General features: G+C 34.4%; 1 protein-coding gene across 7 annotated transcripts in view; it reads left to right on the top strand.

Moving 5' to 3' along the window:
• NPY5R (neuropeptide Y receptor Y5) overlaps positions 1 to 19204 on the top strand; it is a 162964-nt gene that overhangs the window by 75407 nt on the left and 68353 nt on the right. For 2 of the 7 annotated variants that reach the window (XR_002770589.2, XR_001121275.3), the window contains exons 7-8: positions 5561 to 5638; positions 6407 to 10550. The exons of the other annotated variants lie outside the window; for them this stretch is intronic. The gene's annotated coding sequence lies outside the window, so the exon portion shown is untranslated. Of the gene's footprint in view, positions 1 to 5560; positions 5639 to 6406; positions 10551 to 19204 lie in introns of those variants that run through there. 7 annotated transcript variants of the gene reach the window in all.

Consider the following 19204-nt stretch of genomic DNA (forward strand, 5'->3'; position numbering starts at 1 on the left):
TATACACTTTGTTGTGTCATGTAGCCTGATTTTGGTTCAGGAAGAAATAAGTCAAGTTATGTCTATTACTTAGGTTTTTACAGATTATCCATAACCAGGATTTCTTTCATTGTTGTTAAATTGACTCTTAAAAGTTATCTTTAATGCCTATGCACCTTGGATTTTCTAGGATAGTCCCAATTTTTTTTTTTTTTTAAAAGCATCCTTTTAATTAAGTTTTATAGAGGAATGTCCTTTGTCAGACTTGTGTATCCCCTGTTTGATGATAGTGGTGGTGGTGGTGGTTGTTGTTTCATTCTTGTTGGTGGTGTTTCTTGTTGTTGTTGTTTTGGACAATAAAGGTATTGTAGAAATAATCCTAAATCAGACTTCCATTGAACAAGGGGACAGAGGGGTAATATTGTCATAGGAGGGCAGGTCTTTCTATCTTCTCCAAACCTGAGAAATGGCTGTCATATGTTTATGAAACACAAAAGAATATATTGGACTTTACAAGTCAACTGTCCAAAAGCAGAAGGCATTGTAATGCTGGAAAAACTAAAGCAGGAGAGAGATTAGAGAGTTTTTAATATTTTATTAATTGGGAGAGCCTAATTATCTGGACAGGACTCTCGTCTCAAAGTATCCAGTCAGATAGAGATTAGGGACCAATTCAATAGTTTATTAAATGGAGAGATATACTGGGACCAATGGATCCATGTTGGTCCCAGAGCTCAACGAGACTGTCATCTCAAAGAATCCAGCGATCAATGGGAGAATCCCAAATCCTTAAATACCTTTTACAGACAAAGAAGGGGACAGAAACTGGAAACTTCTTCACAGATCCATTTGGTTCTGTCAGGATGGGGGGAGGCTATAAATTCTTACTAGAAGCCTGAGTTAGGATGTCTGAATAAACAGAAGTAAAGATGTCAGTGAGGTATCTGGATAGTCTTATCTCTTGGAATATTTTAGAGGGAGAGTGTCACAAATTCCTGAGAGCTGGAGGAGCCTGGAAGTCTAATCTCCCCCTTAACTTGAGTCTTACATTAACAATTTATAATCTTAGAGCAAATGGTCCTCAGTCTTAATGGACCAGAGGGGGGTTTTACAACTAAGGGGAACAGTTAAGGAAACTGAGACAAGGGAAACTAGTACAGGGAAACTGAGGTAGAATAGTTCAAAAGAGACTGTGGCATAACAGCATCCTAACCCTTGTGATCTTATGGTCATGTGATATAAGAATGAGGATGTAAAAGATCAAAGATCATGTGGTTTTGCATTTTTAATATACAGGCTTGACTAGGAGAAACTGGCCAACTTGAAAAGGTTCAGTCTTATTGTATGAGATTGATTTTGTTTCCATTTTCCCATGGAAAGATGGAGGAGGACTATAGGAGTTTGATGATGCCTCTTTGATAGGTAGGAAGAGCCTCATTGAAAGATTCTTTTTCTATCAAGGATGATTTGATGGATTTGGGCTCAGGCTCAGAGTCAGATCAGAGCTATCCTTTTGAACTATTCTTCTAAATTAGGAGTATACACACCTACCAAAACTAAATTCAAGCTAAGAATAAACTGAGGCTCCTGGATTAGGGGTTCATAGGCATGATGCATGATCTTCCTTCAGGTTGCTACTAATGACAATCATGGGGAAGCAGTGACATCCAAAGCCTCTTCCCTAGGAGGAGATTAAATCCATGCCTCAAATTGCATAAGAGGCAGGTTGCAATTAAATGTTTCCTTTGCTGTATAGCTAAAGGCCTGAAAGATGAAAAAGACTGGAGAGACAATGATAGAGTGAAGAAAAAGCCTAAATCAGCTTTCAAATGAGAATAGGCAAGTGCCTGCATCCAGTTATGTAAAGAGAGAAATAATCTCTTAGCTAAAAGTAATAGTAGAGCAGGATAGAAATCTGAGGCCTTTTTACTGGAGAAAAGAAATCAGTGACCCTGGATCCTCAGGTGATCCATAAAGAAAAGCAAATGTAGTTTTGGAAACCCACTAATACAGTTATTCATGGGTCACGTATGAAGTGGATTGCCCCTTAAGCAGACCCAGATTCTTTTTCTCCTATTCCCCTGTGAGGAAACATATATGGCGGATTTTTGTCATTTCGTATTCACTCTCTCTGTGGGGGTGTTTGCCCTATCCAAGAAGCACAGTTAGACTCTTTCCAACTTGTCCCACACAGTGGCCTCTTTCCTTTAGCCTCCTCTAGTTGATGGGGTTCTCCAGATTAACCTTCTACATACAATATAGGAAAATGGTCACTCTACAGATGAGAAAAGAAAACAAAAAAAGCCCAAGTTAAGAATAGAGCCCAGTCTACAACTCTGACTTCTTGATTCCCAGTCCAGGCATTTTCCTCATGCACCACTACCTCTACAAGAGCTAACTAGGAGAACTAGTAGCGGGCTGGAGAATGCTATCATCAGCTTTTATTCATTTATTTTTTTAAATAATTTTCCTTTTGCCTGTGTTAAGCAATAAAAAACAATGAAGACCCAACCCTCTGAAATGGGAATTCATTAAGGTTTGCTAAATTCTCAGCATTACTTAAACCCTAACCCACAAAGTTAGACTCATCTTCTTGTCCTGCTATTTAAAGTGTCTCCATCCTATTTGTCTGAGTCTCTGTTCCTGTCTCTGTCCCTGTCTACTTTCATTGTTCTTTACCCTTTCCTTTCTCTCCCATGGAACTCCTTCCCTGACACTTCCTCTGATTCCAGCCTTACTATAGGGAATCTGGAGCAGGGAGTGAATGAATGAATAAAAAAGAAACAAAAAAAGGAAAAAAACAACAAAGAAAAGGTGGCTATTTGCTATAAATAAAAGGTTAACTTGAAAATTGCTTGAGTTTGGAAAATAGTCTATGTGAGCATAGAAATCACAATCTAGCTATGACTTTTGGGGGGAAAATTTAGTAGAATGCTTGGTCATAATAGATATAGACTGCTTTATGAAAGCAAAACTGCAGACAAAACTAACAGCTTTCAATTTCAAAGAAAAATGAAGGATATAAAGCTTACCAGAGAAGGAGAACACTATTTGGGAAGTAGGAAAAAAAAATGATAAAAAAACTTAAGTTGGTCAAAGCTCCCTATTCCCTCTGACTGAATGCTTCTAAAGATATGGCTCAGTCATTACTTGTGTCCATTCTTTTATTTCTTCAGCATTCTTTATAATTATCAGTAAAATATTAATTTAGGATAATATCCATTCTTAAATTGCTTTAGGGTTTAAAAAGCCCTTTCCAGTTCATTTGAATCTCAAAGCATTGTTCTGAGGTATAATACTATAAATATGACTTCCCATTCCTATTTTACAAATTAACAAGTGAAGATTCAGAGGTTAACTGAATGTCTGCTGAATGCTATAGAATGTCTCATAGCATATAGAATGAGATTTAGCCCCAGATTTTTGGACTTTTTAAGTCCAGCATTTTTTTTAAGATGATAAAGGGGTTCTGAGCCCCAGAAGTTTGAGAAATCCTTCAATACAAAATGCTGACTTTCTATGCTCTAATAAAACTTATTTTCAACAGGTAGATTCTGTGTCTTAATCATTTCCAAGAGAATAAACAAACCAAATTTATGTTAATAAATGCCATAAAAATGATATACACACACACCTCTCAGGATTTCACTCTACCAATAGGTATGAGATGAGATCTATTCTAGATAACAATGTACTTTTTTCTTAAGGTTACTTGTTTCTTAAGGTTTATAAAAAGCTTTCTCTCCAGCTCTGTAAAGTAGTTAGTGCAAAGATTCTCATCTCCATTTTTCAAATGAGTACATCAGAGGTGAGCTTTTGTGTAGCTGGCATAGGACAACCAGAACTTTTGAGTAGCTGGCATAGGACAACCACATAGTGGTAAATATAGGAGCTGGAGTTCTGACTCCAAGGCCAGCATACTTTTCCCGTACCATGTATTTGGGGTGACTAGAACAGATATTCAGAGTTTGAGCCATTTCTGTTTTCCCTCAAGTTCCTTCCCTCCTTTACTTCCCCACAAAGAGGTGTCAGTGAGGAATACTCTCAGTGGCATCTGTTCTACAATTCACAGTCTTTATGGCCTTTCAGGTTTCCTGGAGGGATAATAAGTGCCAAAGTGAGTTGCATGGGATTATTTTTAGGCAGGAGTTAAACCCATGTCTTCAAGACCATCTCTCTTATCCATTTTGCCAGGATCCTTCTCTTACTTTTCCTCACAACTTCTAATTCTATGGGTAAAAGGATATAATTTTCACATCCCCAAACTCATACCTATCTTTACAAAAATATAAGAGAGGAGGCTACAAAAATGTTTACATTTTCTGAAGCATTTCTCCTCCCCCTTTTCCAAATATGAGTTCATAGATAGGGACCTAAAATTATTCACAAGAAGTCATTTTGTCTGACCTCTTCCTTTAATAGATGAGAAAACTTTTGACCTAGAAAATAAAGTGACTTACCTAATGTTCCATAGCTAATAGTAAATAACAAAGTTGGGATTTGAACTAGGATCCTCTTGATCAATGTCCCTAGTTTGGTACCTAGTAGGCCATTGCTATGCAGGTTCAGTTGCAGAAAAGCTCCCAGACCCCAGTCAGATGCATGATTTTTTGATCATAGGGCTACAGTAGCCACAGCTACATCCCAAAGGTTGTAGCCATGGGAAGGCTTCCCCTCCTCTTTTTTTTCTAGCCCCTTCTTTAAATTTATAATCTTTTAAGAAGGGCAAAGTCATATCTGTAAATGGTGGATTTTTTTTTTAAGGGAAATCTTTATAGGTATCCATCCTTTCAGGATGACCATTCATATGTAAAGGCATACTTAAGTGAATCCTATATCAGGTGGGAGGACTACCTGGGGTTTCCATAAGACTAACAATGGTGATCAAATCAAGAAAACAACATCCCCTGCCAATGCACAAATCCTGAGCTGCCTAGACCAGGAAAAGTTCACATCTACAAGAGGAGTCAATTAGTTGGAAAAACGACAAAACTGGTGTTTTAGGGTTCCACCCACAAAAATATGATTTCATATTTTGTCTCTTCCAGTTTTTCATAGAAATTTTTTTCTTTCCTGCCTAGAAATTGTATCCATTTTATTTACCTAAAATTATTTATTGAAGATGTCTACTGATATTTCACTTATGGAATGTCTTGCTTCAATATTAATAATATTCAGTTAGGATGCCCTTTTTGCTTTTCCATTATGAATATTTCTTGATGGAAGCTTTCCTCTTATTCATCTCTCTTTAAAATCTAGGTTTTCTGGAAAGAAATCCAAATATAAATCCAAGAAAGTAAATGTAAAAATGTAAATCCCACTTTGAGAGATATGTTATATAGTCAAAAGCTTTATAGTTTTGAAGATCATTTATAGTTAGTTTCTTGCTAATTTTCAGTCTTTTATTTTTCCCCTCTCCCAAAAAAAGATTTGGGTTTCTTTTTAAAATTATTTCCGTGCATCTCCTTAAACTTTAATTATTCTTCAAAATGATTGCATTCTATCACTTACCTTATTTGAGGACCCACAAATCTTCCTACATTGTTTTTAGTCTCACTGATTTTGGACATTTATTTTTCAGATAAAGAAAACCTGCACCATTTCGATCCATCGTCTTGACAAAATTTTTCATTAAAACCAAGTTAAATGTGCAGCAGTGGTAAGAAAACTTTTTCAGGATTAACCAGTGGTTAACTTACCACATTTTCCTTTCTGGGAATTGGTTCGTTATTTTGAAGCCAGTATTTTTTCCTTTTTTTTTTTTAGATGTAATGGTTATTTGTCACTGTAGTGACAGAAATAACCCTTCACAAAACAGCAGTGTTGGATACATATACATACATACATATATACAAAACATACATGTAATATATTTGTATATGTATGTATATATATATATATAAAACCAAATTGTAATCCTAGTAAAATAGTACTCACTTTCAGCTCTCCACTGATACGCTAAAAATACCTTTTTAATTTATTGATCCTTGAGAGCTGTTTCATATTTGAATATATTTTGGTGCCCCCTTTCAAGAGATTCCATTCTTTTTCTTAAAAGCTAGAGGTTTAACTTTAAACAACAACAACAAAAGAACATGACTAAGGTTATTTAGGTCTGCTTGAGTTATTAAATGAGGACCTGGGAATAAAAAGGCTACTTCAAGTGGGAGAATCACCATGTTGCTGTTCTCCTACTTTGTCCTGCTAAACCTCTTTAGTATAAATCATCAATTTTATCTTCATCCAAGTTTAAGGTTTCTGGTGGTTTCAATACAGGTAGTTCTTTATTGTGTTAAATAGAGATCTTACAGCTTATAGTAGATATGGATTTGTATAGTATGTTTAGATTTAGAGGAAATTCCTGATATATTTGTTAAGCCAATATAGCAATCTGCTGAATGGTCTTTCTGTTCTCTCCAAATCATAGGAACTACAAACGGCATGTGACAAGATCCATGTATCCAGCCAGTTAGTAATCTTAACACAAGAGATACAGAACAAGTGAGGGGTTCAAGCCTTATCCTGAGCATCTACTTTATAATCTTAATAAAGTTCATATGCTTTCTTAACTAGACAAATAAAGTTTCATCTCTGGAGTTAAAAGTTAGCTTATTACAATATACATATATGTATATGTGTATAATACATATGTGTATATAAATATATATGTATATATGATAAATATCATTCAGGTGATTGATGCATTTGTGAGGCATACATTTGTGAGAATTTAAAGAATATGTATGAGCATCTTCAAATGACAAAACATTAGAAAATGGGATTGGAAAAAATGATTACAAAGTGACACTTGGCACTGACTGAACAATCTGCTACTTATTGAGAATTTCACTGCATGATTGGACGTGCATGAGCCTGTCTTGCCACACAGCACATAAGCTGGGTCTTCCTACAGCATGCAAGAACAAGCCAACTTGTGACTTCTCTTCATCTTCATCACTCCTGACATAACCACTTTCCTGTCCATATTCAACTCGACCATACTGTTTTATTTCTTTGTATTGCATAATTTATATTAAAACTCAACATGTCACTCAAAAACAGTGAATGATAGAGAAACTTGTGGTCCGTTTTTAAATACATATTCAGAAATACTTATAAGATGCTAAGAAATTTCCACATGAAAAAATTAATGAATAAGGAAGTAGGCACTAATCTTGAGGATAAAGTTTTAACAGATGTATTCAAAAATTATCAAAGGTTATGGCTGTAACTTAACTAAACTCTTAATTACCTCCCCTCCACTTGTGGGCAGGTAAACTTGTTAGAAAGAGAAACACAGGGTTGTGTTGACCTCTGTTCCACAAACCAGTAAAAAGATTCTTCTCTGGGCAGACTTTGAGGAGGTTATGAGCCTTTGGAGGAGAAGGACAAAGATGGTATATTGGTTAACCTGGCAAGCTGGCTTTCATCCTTGCTCTTCCTGGCTTCTCTTCCTCTCCCTCTCTAGAATAATAGTTCATTTATTTGCATACCTTTAAGTATATCAAAACTCCTTCCTTGGAACAATTCTTGAAGTAGTTAGTACAAAACTCTTCTCCAGATGAAATAGAATTAGTGTGTTTAATTGACATTCTCATGATCACACTGGTTGTGAATCACAGAGCTAGGATTTGAACACAGGACCTGTGATTGCTAATACATTTCTTTTCCCATTGAAATATGCTGCTTCAAGGTTTCCTTTGTTGATCATTCTGGGATAATCTGATCCAGAGCTAAATGATAGAGAAGTGACATGGTGCCACTTTGGTTTTTATCTTCATTCCTTGTAGTACACAGCCAGCCAGTCTCCTGTTCTTCGCTTCCCCCTTCCCCTTATTCAGTGTTGGAAGAAAGGCATCATGAAGTATGGGGGCTGTCAAAATGTCCCCACCCCTCTGTGGATAACTAATGATTTTCATCATGGAAATGTCAGCTTTGGGGTAAGTGCTTGAATTCCTTAGAAAAGCCTTATCTATGCAACAAAATAGTTTATTCTTGTTAGATTACTAAAACCTTTGGTTTCTTTGAATTCTACCTTTTCATTTTGCGTTCTTCCCTTTTTCATTTTAAAGAAGGGGGAATGAGTTGAAATTCATCTCAATTAATTTGATTCTACTTTTAGTCCTTTACCTTTTGGGTGATAGAATGTAAAAGCTTCAAAAGTAGAAACTTTTTCCTAAGTGCTATCTATAGCACTTTACAAATCTTAAAAGAACTTGTATCTTCACTACTTAACACAGTGCCCAGTACATGATAGGTACTTAATAAATGTTAATGATTGATTGAAAAAGGAAATCAAAACAAATGGCAAAAATGAAGGGTGAGAAAAGATGAGGACAATCCAGGAGGATTGCTCACTTTGCATAGGTAATTGAAATTTGGCTCTGTTTTCTTCAATTTGCTTTTCAATAGGTTGCCATAGCTTTTCTGGCTTTCCCTAAATTCCAGCTTTCTAATTGGTGGTGTTTAACTGCACTGTGCTTGAAATCATCTTAATGAGCAAAACATGGGGATACTTGTGGAGCAAACCAGTGTTATCTGAGTGACCCAGTGGGTTTCGTGGGTGCAAACACTTCAGTCCTAAGTCCATCTCTTTGGAGTTTTAGTTTCCCTGGAGTTAAAAGGAGTTTACTTTATTCTACCAAAGAATTAAGTCAAACATGTCTTGCACTTCAGTCCAAGTCTAGGAAGAATATAGAAGACTGAACAAAACTGGAAGAAAAACGCACACAGAATCTAACTGAGTAATGGGAAGTAGTATAAATAGCACGGTTCATTTTATAGTTGTTTAGTTGGGTAGGATACAAATGAGCTTATAAGAAAAAAAAAATGCAAGCAGCCAAAGCATAATTAAAACTTCTTAACTAAATTATACAGTAATTGGTTTTTACTCCTAAAACCATTTATTGAATTGAATTGACTTAGTACACAGGGGTTTATGAATATACTTTTATTTCCTCTTCCTACATGTTTAAGTAAAGGGCATTTGGGGCAACAAATTAAGGGAAAGATGAGAATTTTGTAAAATTTTGCCTGTGGCCCTAAAATAAAAATAAACCCACATTCACATGGTGTTTTGTGTTTTACAAAATGCTTTTCTCTACAGTCACTGAGAGGGAGGTAGTGTTATTATCTTAATTTTTTTTTGGTAAGAAAACTAAAGATTAGAATTTAGTGACTTGTCCAGCCATATAACTAAGAGCTGGAATTTAAACAAGGTCTCTAGATTTCAAGTCTAGATTATTAACTACCACACCATACACAGAAACATGTTGTTGATTTAAAAAAAAAGGTAAATTTTGGTAGTAATTCTGCAATTTCAAAACAATAGCAAAAGATATATAAGTAAATGGGATGACATTTTTTAAAATGAAATAGCCAAAGAAAAACTGAGGGGGGTCACAAAAAGAATTAAAACATATAATCAAAATTCAACAAGCATTTATTAAGCACTTAGAAATTTTTAAGGTTCTGTGTGGGACTTGAGAAAGCACTTGTAGTTCAGTTTGGAAAAATAAGACATATTAAATGCTCTTGGTTATTGACTCCTTTAGTTTATATAGTCCCAACTATACATCAAGAATTACAAGATTAAGATTAAAAGTCAAATAGTCTTTATCTTCCTTGATAGAATACAAGTGTTCAAACAAGAGCAAGAAGAATGGCAATGATGTTTTTAAAAGGGCTTTAAATACACGATCTTATATCTTATGCTGGTCTCACAACAACCCTGTAATACAGGTTTGACAGGTTTTATTAGCCTCATTTTACAGGTGGTGAAAGTAAGGCTCTGAGAATTAAGTGACTTCCCTAGGGTCACATAGAATGAATGAGAGGCAGGTTTTGAACTTGGTTTTCTTCCAACCAGAGTGATGAGATCTTAAACTCTCTAGATTCTGAAGGTTTGCTAAGAGTAATTGTAGAATCTTTTTCCTATTAGACCTTTCAAAATAGAGTAAATATTCATTGTTCTGGCATAATTCCAGTCAAGAGGACAAGACCACTTTGGAGGTTTACTCCATAGTAGCAAGACAGTTTATTTTCCTCTGGATCATATCTTTTAGAAAAGCATAGCTAAAGAAATTTTTAGATAGTTTCTATTTACAATTCTGCAGTAAGTAATATGATTTCTGATGATTTTTAAGCATCATCAGATATTTTTTTCCATTTAACAGATTAGAAAATCTAATAGATAAACTGCAGAACAAATCCTAACCTTTTCATGATTAAGGGCCCTAAATCAGATCTAAACTATTTGGTATTAACTGCCTTATTTAGATTTTTTACATACTACTGAGTGCATATATTCGTTCTACTTTGGATTCAGTTTTGGTTTTGATTTTCTGTTTGGTTTTGGGAGTTTTTTTTTGGTGGGAGTTAAAGACTTTAAAGTAGGACAATTTGGTCATTACTATAAAAATTTTCATATATATGTATCTTCTGGTTAGGGAGTTAACTATTTGTAAATACCAGAAGTTGATGAATGTATATCAGAAATTTGTGGTTTCTTAAATTAATTTAATTTTTTTCTTGTTATTTTCTCATTATTCTGGTCATCTGATCATTAAGCATTTACTAAGCACCTACTATGTGCCAGTTATTGTGCTAGTATTTGGGGATACAGAAACAAAAAAAGAAAGTCCCTGACTTTTTTATTTTAACTGGCAAGACAACATAAGCACATCACATACAAAGCAGAGACTGAGAAACTTTGCACAGGAAGCACAAGAAGATACTAGAAGTGAAAGGGAACAGACATAGATTTTCTGTATAAAGTGGCACCTGAACCAAATTTTAAAGGAAGCCAGGGGTGCCAGAAAGAGGAGAAGGAGGAAAAAATTCCAGGTATGAGTGACAGTTAGTTGAATGGCTCATATGAACTGGAGATGATGTTTGATGTGTGAAGGACAGCAGGTAGGTCAGTATGGCTAGTCTGCAGTATTTGGTTATAAGGAAACTTGGAGAGGCATAAAAAGGCCAGATGGTGAAGAACTTTACATGACAAACTGATTTTATTCCAGAGGTAAAAAGATATTTAAATCCTTGTACTTCCCAATAAATATAAAAATACAATTTATATTGAAAAAGGAATTTGAAGTTCTATTTTTATTTTTTAAGTCCATGATTATGTAAGGTTTCATAAAGGCTTTCTTTTACCACCACCATCCTGTTTGCCCCAAATAAAATTCTTGGCTAAGATAGTAATTGTTACAATATTGCAATACACGCTTTGAATTAAAATACCCTGGGCTCAAATATCTTCAATATTTCAGATTTTCTGACATGGAAATGATTGCAGAAGTGACCTGGTTTAAAACACATCTACAAAGGCATATCCTCTGTAAAACTGAAAAATAATTATTCAGTCTTTAATTGAAGACTTAATTGAAAGAATTGAAGACAAAAGGAACCCCCTCTCTCCGACATAACCCATTTCTACAATAGCCCTAATTCTTAGAAAGTAGTGCTTTAAACCAAATGCAAATCTGTACCTCATTTTTGCTCAATCTTCCTTTTGGGGCCAAGCAAAAGAAGTTCAATGTCTCTTACATGTCACAGCCATTTCCCTTCTAAAACTTAGCTAGTTCCTTCAACTGATCCTTATATGGAATGATCATCAGGTCCTTTTTAGTCTTGACACACCAAGAGATTATACATCCATGGTCTAGGTGTGGCTGGGATTTTTTTTTTCCAATTAGGTAAACCAGGTTTTAAAAATTTGTTTTTATCTCATTTGATGAAATGAACTAGACACAGAGATGGCAAAGCAGTGTAAATACAGCTACTTAAAACTTAGGACTTTTCATCCTTCGATTCTGTGTCTGTAAGAATTCCAATTTGTATAGCTTTTAAAAGATTGCCAGACTTGCTCCCTACTTCGATGGTATAAGTATCCTTAAATGTCATTTTCTAGAAAGGGAAACTTAAGTTCAGTAACCATCTGAGCGTCCCAGATTTTAGAATTCCAAGTCTAACCTCCTTTCATCTATACTGTGTTGCCCCAACTTCTGTTATTTAGATGATACTTTTAATATAAAACTTTAATTTTCTACCTTATATAAATTTTAAATTGACTTTAAGAATAAACTAGCTCTTATGATTGGCAATGTAATCTTTAGGCAAGTGGAAACTTTAACTTTTTTTCCACCAGACATTTGATGAATCAGTCTATGAATATTAAGTGTCTACTATGTGCCAGACACTATGCCAAACACTGGAGATATAAAGACATTAATGAAAATTTTTTCTTCAAGAAGTTACATTCACAGATGCTATTTATTGCTGATAGAATATAAACTGAATTACTTAGGAAGAATTAATTGATGGTCTTTCCCCTCCCCCAACCTCCTTTCTCCTCCTTTTCTCAAAGCTGCAAGACTAACAGGTGAGTTCACCAATTATACCTTTAATGTTGTTTTTTATTCTTTTGGACATCAGATTATTCTAGTCATACCAATTAACTTCATGAAGAGATTGTAAAACATAATGAAAAAGAATAGTGGCTTTCAATAAGTTACTGAAGCTTACTGGACTTCATTCTTAGTACCTCCTAAAAGCCAATCCATCCTGATTCAGGCAGAATCAGGAAAGGTCTGCCTACAATTCAGGGTCATTTCATATATGGCCTTTGTTCCCAGTGCGTTCATCCTTCTGTGGATTCTCGGTCAGTGAACTCAGTCTACCACCAAGACATTGCTTGAAGCCTTTCCAGCATGACAGAATCCTATAGAATTTATATTATGATTATAAGGCACCTTATGTGCTGCTGTGCATGGTCTTTGAGAATCTTATGTCATGCCCTTGCCTCAGGGTAGCACTTGAAGGTAGAATAACTCAGTAAAACCAGTTAAAATACTATAATAAAACCTCAATCAGAATGTCAGGCAAATGGGAGGTTCTGGTCTCATTTTATGAACTAAACAAATTTTTTAATAACTCTTCTGAAAATTTTTTTCAAAAATTAGTGGGTTTTTTGCCTTTTTTTGTCTCTGAAAGATCTGCTATCAATGAAATGTTCATCAAAGCAGATCAAAACCTCTCTGAGGTTTTAATAATAGATTAGCATAGCCAGCCCCCTGATGCTTAGGTTCTCTTTAAAGATCATAGTTCTAGAGCTGGAAGGGGTCAAAGAAGCTGTTTTGTTTAAATCCTTTATTTTATAGATGAAGAAACTAAAGCCCAGAGACATGAAGGAATTTGCTTAGAGTCATGTAGTGAAAACACAGATTCTCAGACTCCAGAATACTGACTCAGGAACTCTTTCCACTGAATAACACTGTCCCTGTGAACTAAGCTATGCTGGTTCTGAGGTGACAGACATAGTTTATTGCTGGTCTTGTATGTATTTGAGCCCTTTTCTGTTGGGTATGACTTGGTAGAGAAAGTTGAGTATTCTGACCATAACTGAACTTTTCCTAAATGTTGAAGATGTTGAAATTTCCCCAACTCCACATTCTGAATACCAATTGTCATCACAGAGTATGTCATCATAATGTGTTACATACTCTTCACAAAAATGTTGACATAAGTTGTACTAAACATATGTAGACCCCAAGATGTAACATGAAAAAATTTTCCCTCACATTAATGCAATTTTTCTTTGTCCTTAAAATGTGGTAACAAAAGCGTTTTGGATAATTTAAGAAGTCCACTTAACCAAAGTTCAATAGAATTTATTTTAGATATCAGTTTAAACTCTTTGATAAAAAAAAAGCCAACAACAATGGAATTATAACTGATCTATTCCTATCCATTAAATTCTGTATTATCAGCTGCCATTATAATCTTCCTGAATCATAGCTTTAATCATAGCAATCCCTTGCTATAAACAAAAGTAAAAAACAATAAAACTTAGTTGTTTTTTTACCACTTAATAAAATTCTACTATGTAAGGTTCTCTTCTCCAACCTTATCTTCGCTGTTCCCATACACAAAATCATAGGTTGTCAGATTTAGAAGGAATCACAGTACCTGAAATAAGAACCCCTCTATAATATCCACTAAAATATATTCAGTTTCCATTCATTCATGCATGCATCCAACTATTTGACAAATATTTTGTCCAACATATTGTCATGTAGTATAACCTGTATACAGAGCACTGGGCTTTGGAAGAGATACATATTTGGTTGGGATCCCTGTCCTCGTGAAGGTTAGAATCTTTAGGAAACTCAAACAGAAAACTAACACAATACATATGACATTTCTCAGAAACGCATAAGAGTATTACTCAAAGGGAAATCAGGGAAGACTTCATAGAAGAGTTGTCATTTAAGTTAGGCATTCACATATAGGTAGAAATTTAAGAGGAGACGTAAAGGAGGGAAAAAATTCTGAGCACAAAAAAACAGAAGGAAGAGTCCTTCCTATTTTTTGATAGAGAAATGATGCAATCAGACCTAATAAAAGGAGGATTGATTTGAGTGATTTAGGAAAAAATAAAAAGAGCAATAAATAGAAGTGAATAAACTAAACTGGAAGCCATTTTAATAGCCTCAGTAGATAGTAATGAGAGCCTCTATTTGAGTTACTGTCAATAATAAGAATAAAGGAGACAGAAAAGAGATCACAGATTTCAAACTGAAAAGGCATAGTAACTATTTAAATAAAAAAATGTATGTGTGAGAGAAAGAATGAATAGCAGAAGGAGACAAACATATCACCAAGATTTCAAACCTGAGACTGGGTAATTAATAATAATAATAGTTATTTATATAGTGTTTTAAGATATGAAAAGTACTATATAGACATAGATATGTGTATGTATATATTCTCATTTGAATAGTGGTGCTATAGAAAGAAATAAGAGTCAGAAGGAGATGGTGGTTAAGGGTAAAAGAGAAAAAGCTTAGTTTGAGATATGTTGATTATTTGAGATACACTGGGCTGACCAAATGAAGATGAATGTGCTTTTTAAAAATATTCATTATGGTAATTGTATGATTAGTATGAATTTATTAGGAGGGAAAAGTGCAAAATTTTCCTCTGAATTTAGTTTTTTTTTAAATAAACTTTTTTCATTAATCTCAATCAGATCATAGATTTACAGCTAGAAGAGATCTTAGAATTAATTTAGGGTAGTCCTCTCATTTTGCAGATACGGAAACTGAAGCCCAAGAGGTGAAATGTTTAGCATATAGTATTGGACCTGGGATCTGAACGCAGCCCTGATTCCAAATCTAGTGCTCTTTCCACTATAACATCATTTCCTTTAACTTATGTTTACATTGAAAGTTCTTAACTTGGGGCAAATGGATACCTAATATATATATATAGATAGAATTTAGAGAGCCTGTGAAATAAATGAAAGATATGAAATAAAGGGAAATATGTCTTTATTTTCACCAATCTCCAACTGAAATTTATTTATTAAAAATTTATTTAAATGTATTGTTATTAAATTTATATTTAATTATATTATATATTATAATATACAAATAAATAATAATAAAATTATGAAAATAATTAAATTATTAAAATTTATTTAAAACTTTTATTTTGAAAAGAGATTCCTAGATTTCAACAAAATTCTAAAGAGGTCCATGATGCAGAAAAGGAACCCTGGCCTACATGCATTTGAAAAATACTAATATGAATATATGTTAGATAGAATTTGTTTGGTATATTTGCCTATTTTGCATACTGATTTATAGTGCCCATTTGGTTGTGGTTAAGTAAAGATGAAATTTTAACGTGTGGTGAGTATGTGATTTTGTGGGTCTTGAAGATCTTCAGGTTTTCCAAAGCCACAGGTTTTATATTTAGGTTTAAAATAAAACAACTAGTCAATTATAAAGGCAAACAGATATACACATGCCAATAAATGATGGCTAGATGACAGCCAGCTAGATATACTTTTCCCCACAACAGTAATATTCCATATACCTCCCTACCCCTAGCATTGATTCATGCCATATAACTCAGAAAAATAGTTAAGAAAAAATGACCATCCAGACACCCCCATCTGACAGCATATGGCATATTCCATATCCATAGTTTTCTACTGTTACTAAAAGAAAGCAAATATGCCTGCCGCATCATTTATTCTTTGCAACCATGATTGTACTGTATAATTTTGAGAGTAGGGATTACTTCATTCTTTGCATATATATCCCCAACATCTAGGAGGTAGTGCCTGACATATAGAAGATTCTTCATAAATATTTGTTGACTGATGTGAATTCAGTTACAGTTTAGTGTTGATTTTATTTATAACATTGTAAAAATGTATATTATGTTCTTGATTATTCTTTTTCCCCCATTATGTATCAATTCGTGCATCTTACAAAGTATAAGCATTAAAGGACCACTTGTAGTGATAAATAATTCAAAGCTCAAAGCAAAATCTAGCAATATATACAAAGAAAAAAAAAGCTTTTCAAGAAACACTGAATTATAACAAAAATATCTTCTTTCTGGGCTATTTGCAGAGTTCTTCAAATGTTAGCAATATCAAAAAATATGAAAGAATTTAAAGACATAAAGATAGAAAAAGAGGAGCCAAAACTATTCCAATTTGCTGATAACGTATTTGCTAATTCCTGCTTAGGAAAACCTAGAAAATCAGCTATCAAGATAATTCATTAAATTAAGATAAAAAATGAATTCCCAAAAAATCACTTCTTTGAATTCCTAGGTTGTAGATTCTGTGTACTGTTTACTACCCTACAATTCAGACAAATTAAAATACCTATTCACTGATCTTATTCTACTTAATCCCATGTCATAGCTTTGTTGATATTATTCCATTCAAATGAAATGCCATGCTTGTATTCTCTTTTCCCCTTCCTCTCTATTTCTATTAAAATACTTCCCTTTATTCAACACCTATTTTGAATGTCATTTTCCTCATAAAATTTTTTTCTCTCTCTTCTCACTTCATCTATTCCTTATCCGCCTCATTGGCTATAAATGTAAATTCTATATTGACATATGTATATATGTATCTGTTTTAACTCCTGTTCTAAATGGTCAGCTCCTTGAGGACAGTAATTGTACCTTTCTCATATTTTTAACCCTTCAAGGTTGGCATAATACCTTTCAATCACTCAATAAAAACGTGATATGGTCCACAAGAATGATTACTTTAAGATTCAGGGAAATCTGGCTCCATTTTCCCCTCCAAAGCTTACTAAATATATGATTGGACAAGTTCCTTATTATTCTTGTTCCTCAGTTTCCTCACTTGTAAAATAGTGATTATGATATTGGCAGTTCCTACTTCATAATATTGTCATGAGGCTCAAATAATATAATGAATTATCAGCCAATAAGTATTAAGCACCTACCATGCATTGGGCATTGGGGATATGAAGAAAGGCAAAAGACACTTCCTATTCCCATGCAGCTGACAATCTAATGATATAAAGAACTTTGAAAATGTTAAAGTACCATATAAAGATCAATTGTCCCTGTTTCAGTTATTATTAGCCTCCCATCTAAGCCATTTTACACCTTCTTCCATAATATCTGGTCTTCATTGTAGATGCCAAAATGTTGTTTTCCTCACTACCTCCATCTTATATAGATAAAGGCTATATAGTCTCAAGTATTTCCTTCATGATCCAAACTTTTTTGACAAATAATATTCAGAACAATGTCAAATTTTAATTTAAGTTCCAAAAGACATGAGCCATTCAAATAAAAGTTTCTCTGAGAAACAGATTATTCCTCAATTGTTTTTAATGTGACACTTTAAATAATTGAAAACAGACCAAATATTATCACATGATGCTTTGATGAACAAACTATAGACGGCCATTCATTAGAAATCTAAAGGCAGTAACTGAAAAATCTTCCACTATCCATAACAAATATAAAACATTTCCTGGGGACAGAAGATTTTTTTTTAAATAATTCTTTTTACCCCACTCATCTGAAATGGACAACTACTTCCATTCTATTTTTTTCCGCCTAAGCAGTCCTGGAGGAGGACGGTGGGGAGAAGGGGGGAGGTCTGGCCTTGAAAGTGCCATTAACATCTGCAGCAAACGAACAGAAAGTTCTTGCATGATCTGAATTGAAATAGCATTCGTTTAACAAAAGAATTAAAAAAAATTCATTTTGGTGCCAGTTGAACAAAAGTTTTCGAGGTGTCCTTGAGAGGTTGTGCTTGGTTTTTCCCATGAGGGAACCATGAGTTTCTTTCAGCCTCAAAGATAGAGAAAGGAAAAAAATGAAAGAGCACTAGCAGCATCCAAGCTGAGGCTGCCACCTGAATAGGGGGTTTCTGTCTCCAAAGATGGCAGGGAAGAAATACCCTGACCTGTGATGAGGTTAGCAAGTTAGGGGCCAACCAAGGCAACCTCATCTTGGTGGTTAATAACTCTTGGGTTGCTAAACCTATAACTTTGGGTTTCATGTTGAGGAGAGAGTTTAAGTCAAAAGTTAATACAGTCTGTATGGGTAAATTACTTGGAGACCATTTCAATCTCAAGAGCCAAGCATCTTTGTTTCAAAAACCTGGCAGTCCTATTTGTGGTTTTTTCCCCCTTCCCTCACTCAGAACCTGATCTCATGCTACCTCTCCAACTTTGTCCATTATTTATTTCTCAGCATTAACTCTCCAGTCCAAGTCAGTTCAGCCTCCTCTACCCAGAATGTGCACTTTTAAAATATTTTGTTCCTGCTATTCCTACTCCCTACCCAAAGTCTACCTAGCCTAATACTCAAATATCACCTTTTTTCTTTGAAAATGGTGTTTTGATGCTTTTTTTTAAACATCACTTTCCAGTCCCTTTTCTCCATTACCATCAATAGAAATCTACCTTGTCATAAATACAGGTAAGCAAAGTATGAGTGATTGCTGGGCACAGTGGACAGAGTGCTGGATTTGGAATAAAGAGATCTGGATTCTAGTCCCAACTGTTCCACCTACTACATGTGTGATGTTGTGCAAATCACTTCTGCTCTCTTTCCTCATTTGCAAAATGAATATTTGGACTACATGATCTCTAAGGTCCTCAAATGCTATGATCATATGAATGAATAATTGAAGGAGTGAGTGAATGAATGAATGAGTCAATGAATGAATGAAAAATATAAAAGCTTTTTGGTTCAAAGACTGGCTCACTCCATCATCATCATCATCATCATCATCACCACCACCATCATCTTCACCACCACCATCATCATCACCACCATCGTTGTCATCATCATCCTTTGATCAACATCAACATTGTCACCAGCACCATCAAAAAGGATTTAAATGTCTCTGCATCTTGCT

This window comes from Sarcophilus harrisii, chromosome 6, assembly GCF_902635505.1.
Source record: "Sarcophilus harrisii chromosome 6, mSarHar1.11, whole genome shotgun sequence".
Classification (NCBI taxonomy): Eukaryota; Metazoa; Chordata; class Mammalia; order Dasyuromorphia; family Dasyuridae; genus Sarcophilus; species Sarcophilus harrisii.